At 35.6% G+C, this 5,009-nt stretch overlaps 1 protein-coding gene across 2 annotated transcripts in view; it reads left to right on the forward strand.

Moving 5' to 3' along the window:
• Window positions 1-253: 253 nt before the first annotated feature.
• Window positions 254-5,009, forward strand: part of LOC106871645 (uncharacterized) — a 23,661-nt gene continuing 18,905 nt past the window's right edge. The window contains exon 1 of one of the 2 annotated variants that reach the window (XR_001409684.3): window positions 254-576. The gene's annotated coding sequence lies outside the window, so the exon portion shown is untranslated. Of the gene's footprint in view, window positions 577-4,069 lie in introns of those variants that run through there. The other variant, XM_089366611.1, reaches the window with a different exon arrangement.

Here is a 5,009-nt window from a genome sequence, read left to right on the forward strand (position 1 = left end):
GTGGAGATGTTTGGTGATTCTATGGGGTGGTTACTTTTGACTCTTTCTTCTCAATAAGGATAACTGATTGATAATGAATCTTAACACAATATATATATACAACTTCAAGTGGAATTGGACGTCATAAGAGAGACAGCATAGCGACGGTTTTGGCTGACTGTCATCTTGTACTCCCCTTGTTGCTAGCGAAATGGTATGTGCCGGCTGTCTGAATAACTGGTTGATTTTAATGGCGGAACAAACGGGACAAAAATATTACAAAAGTAGCAATTCTCACTTTGAAACTAACTATTTTGAATTTTTTATTATTTAGATTACGGAACGCCCCGCTCTGTCATGTATCCATGTTTAAAATTTCAGCACGATCGGCTAAACAATACTCGAGTTATAAACGCACAAACAGGCAGACAGACAGAACAGATTTTATATATTAAGATTATATTTCAATATCTGCTGTTGTCCATCGTGACTAGCATTGTAACTCAGAAATATTGTTTTCTTTGAGCTGGCACCACCTGTTACGCGACAAACAATATGGTCTGAGATTTTCGACTGTGAAATATATACATAAACAAGGTATTGTGGTATTTATTTATTAGAACTCTGGCCATCAATTCATTCTCTCATTTTCACTCTTCACCAATAAAATAAACAACATTTTATTTATATTTATTTTCTCTTAAACATTAGTTTAGATCTATCAGCAGACTTAGTTACTCTTTGTAACTGAAAACTATTTTAAACTTTCAGATAAATTTGGATGGACAAGGGCAGCACCAGGGATTTGTCATTATGTTGTGTATGTAGGACAGGTTATGAGACGTTTTGGCACAGCCGTTTGGCTCCGCGTATTTGACGTCGCTGATTCACTATTAACTTATTCCCCATCAGACATTACAATGTTTCTCTCGTTCTTTCCCTCTCTGTTGGTCTCTCTGTCTCTGTCTCTCTCTCTCTCTCTCTCTCTCTCTCTCTCTCTCTCTCTCTCTCTCTCTCTCTCTCTCTCTCTCTCTCTCTCTTGTATCTGTATGTATATATTTCAGCGTATGTTTGTATGTGAGTGTGTGTCTTTCTGTGTGCATTTGCCTTCAGTGCCAAAACGTACTGTCGCCAAAACAGATTAAATGTCTAGTTAGCCGCTCGCAATCGTCTCCTTCCGTCAAAGACAAATCCTCTTAACAAAGCACAAGTTAGAAACATTAAATCTTTTATATAAGAAAGGAAAGGCAGTGCTCACAATACATTTTTCAAGGCCTCTGAGACTGCAGAGGAAAGAGTAGAAGCTATCATCAAAGTAGTTAACCGATCCAGTTACATGCAACAAAATGGACTCCAATAAAAGCACCCAAGAATCAGGCGATGATGTTAAACAGGGTGACCAAGTAAGTTTGCCACCTAAAAACCTAGAATACAAAGAACCGAAACAAAATAGCACAAAGCATCAGGATTCCAAACGTCAGAGTTAGAACCATTAATTTAATCTGTTACGATTCCTCATGCGAGCAGCCTATTAACGAGGATCTCATTCCACACAATGTCAACGTATGGTATCGCGTATATATTCAGTGTAAAAGACAGAAGAAGTCGTAGCATCGTCTTCTGGGATCTCAAGACTACTGTAAATCATATACCCGTGCTGACCATTACATACTTAAATTAGTTCATATGTAGTAAAGAGACGAAAAGTCTAATGTTTCTAGAGAAGATCACGGATTAATGAGAAAGCTTATGGCAACACTAATATTATATAAAGTTCGATAATACAAAAATAAATATTTCGTGAAAAAGATAGAAGATGCGATTAACCAAGAAGGAAAGGTGGAGATAACAAAATAAAAAGCGTATTGATAGAAGAGAGGCTAATGGCAAAGGTAAGTTTATGGAGAACAAAATATACTTTTTAAAATAATGTTTGATTGTAAGGAGAATATGACTTTAAATAATAGTAAAATAATTATGTGCATTTTAATAATAATAAAAAAAACATGTTTCTTCTGTTAAAATGTTTGAGAATATTTTCGAGATATTTGTTATAAAATAAAATAGTTTCTTCATTAGTTGTTCGATAATGTTTATTTGTCACCATAGTTGCAAACGCAAGTCCACATGTCTTTAATATCTTTCTCGCAGGTGTTGATTTGCAACGGTTCAAGTGGAATATTGATGGCATCTATCCGTAGCAATGGGAGGGACCACAAAGCCACCAAGTAAAAACAAATCTGTTTGGGAGAAGTATCATAAAGAGGCTCCCATTTTAGTTCATGCCAGTATATAAGGCAAAACCTTAGGTGTATGATATGATTTGAAGAGGAACTTCTTAATACTTCTAAAAGGTTGCGATCCCAAATAGCGATATACCTTTGTAGCTAATATATATATATAAATATACACAATGTACGATTAGAAGATTTTCCTTCTACATGTATTGCGACTATCAATGAAACACGTCTACCTCATTGGTTCATACGGTATGTATTCATGTACAGAGGAAGATGAGAGTAGTTTGGAGATGAAATGAGCCTTGGCTGATAATTGTAACACACCTAGCCACCATTTTTCTTGGAACAATCAAAAGTAAGATGTAATTTGAGGTTATATTGCTCCTTAGTTGGTTCAAGCACACATTTCTACATAAAGTAGATTTGAAATTAAATGAGATTTTGATGCGATTCCTTTTATTTCTACCTACCTGCGTTGATTCTTGCACATTTTAAACGTATATATATATAAGAATGGTGTTTGTGCGTGTGCATATTTAGTGTGTTGAGAGAGATAGAGAAGAGAGAGATAGAGATAAAGAGAGAGATAAAGAGAAGACGATAGAGTGACAGACAGAAAATGAAGAAGACCAACAGATACAAACTCTAACCTCTAACATACACGCTTATACACAGGCCCAGAAACATGCTCACTTCTAGACTTGCGTTTGTAACTGTGGTGATATATGAAGTTTATCGAAGAACTAATGATGAAACAATAATACTGTATTACAGAAATATCTTGAAAATATTCTCAACTAATTCAATAGCAATAAATGTACATTTTATTGAAATGCTCACCATGTTCATAGCCATATTGTTGACATAAGTTAGGTAAACATTATTTCGTCTTCATAATACTTTATTGGTACATAGAGTTATATTCCCTTTACATCATATCTGTCCAATGAAATGTTCTGTGGAAAGTATGACAGAGTGAAGCATATGATTCAGGTTGGACTCATATGCCTATCAGAAACGATTTAAAAGCACACGCGCCCTAGATGTGTGTCTGTTAGGAAAGGCCGCTTGCTAGAAAGCGAAAGACATACAGCGTGTGGAAACGAAATATTACTGACCGCAAAACTGAATGTATGTTCAAAAACGGAGGAATGTATGCCTTATCTATGATAACATCCAAATGACCGCAGAATTCTAATTCAAACAAAGGAATCAAGATAAGCTTGACGGGTGACTTCATAAATTTCCGAGTATTAACGCCAGAAATAAAGGAAAGGATCTCGTGGGAAAATCTAGGACACGGCTTCGCTTCTTGTCTATGAATCCAAGAAACGATTTCCTACAAACCTCATTTTGGCAAAAGCTAGAAAGAGACTGAATCAAAGCTAATTTATATTGTCAAGACAAATGTTACCAATATTGTGACGTCATAATGATTCTTTCGACTTCTGTTTTTGTTAAATTATAAATAATAAAGAGTAAAATTTATTAAACTAAAGTTAAGAATTAACAAAAGACATTTGTTTACACCGGTAGACATAAAAGTTTTATATGTATCTTTTGTAAACAAGTTGATGTTAGTCACCTGATGCCATCACCCGTAAATTATCCAATACAAAATAAGATGACATAACAAAATTTGATGTCATATATCAAAGGAAATTAACAAGTGATATGTAAAAAGGCTTGTCGGCCTTCTTCATGGACTCAGTGGACTAAATGGAAAAGCGTTGCCCCGGAGGATGGCGAAGAAAATGAATGAATAAATAAATAAATAAATATATATATATATATATATATATATATATATATATATATATATATATATATATATACACGACGGGCTTCTTTCAGTTTCGGTCAACCAAATCTACTCACAAGGTTTTGGTCAGCCCGGAACTATAGTAGAAGATATTTTCCCACGTTAGGGGACTGAACCCGGGATCATATGGATGAGAAGCAAGCTTCTTACCACACAGCCACGCCTGCGCCTAGCAGTATTTTCTTTTCGGAGACATGCCGAATGCCTAAACCACTACAATGAGACTACTTGACCCTCAACTAAACGCTGGTCAAGATAATGACAAGACAACTGTGCTCGTATGAGAATGCAGAAGGAAGTTACAAAATACCTGAAGTATCTACAGACCGCATGGTAACATCTAACTTGGTATATATAGATTATAAAACATCGCGGCAGATATTTTTCCTATATCATCGCTTCGAGCAGCGTATTTTCACATGGAACAATTACTCCCTATTGACCTGCTATATCCAGCTTCGAAGCTTCGGAGAGGAAGGCTGTTATCTCTTCCACGCATATTTCAATGAAATGCCAATATCTGTATCATATATATACTGGGCGTATCAGAAAAATTGTCCACGTTTTAAATTCTATTTCGAACCTTTTTTATCTCAGGAATGCTTAAAGATAACTTAATGGAATTATCAGAGGTTTTTCCAACACTATTGGACTCTACTTTGAAGAAGAAAAGATGTTGATTACGCTCCAAGCTCACCAAAAGAAACGTGGTTAGGTTAATCATGGACGAAAATGACATTTTCGTAAATAACTAACCATAGCGCACAAAGAGAGCTCATAAAGGATTGGAATAAAGTTTCATTTCAAAGTACCAGGGTCAATCCTGGCCGAAATTCTACCTGTCAGGAATCAAAATTTGCTCCTCTTTAGGCAATATCTTCCTCAACCCTCTGCCTGATTGCACCACAAGCTTTTTTAATCTATTCCTCATCAATGTCTTCTTCCTACGTCCTACAGATGGAGTCTTT

The sequence above is a fragment of the Octopus bimaculoides genome, chromosome 19, assembly GCF_046866305.1.
Source record: "Octopus bimaculoides isolate indiv1 chromosome 19, ASM4686630v1, whole genome shotgun sequence".
Taxonomy (NCBI): domain Eukaryota; kingdom Metazoa; phylum Mollusca; class Cephalopoda; order Octopoda; family Octopodidae; genus Octopus; species Octopus bimaculoides.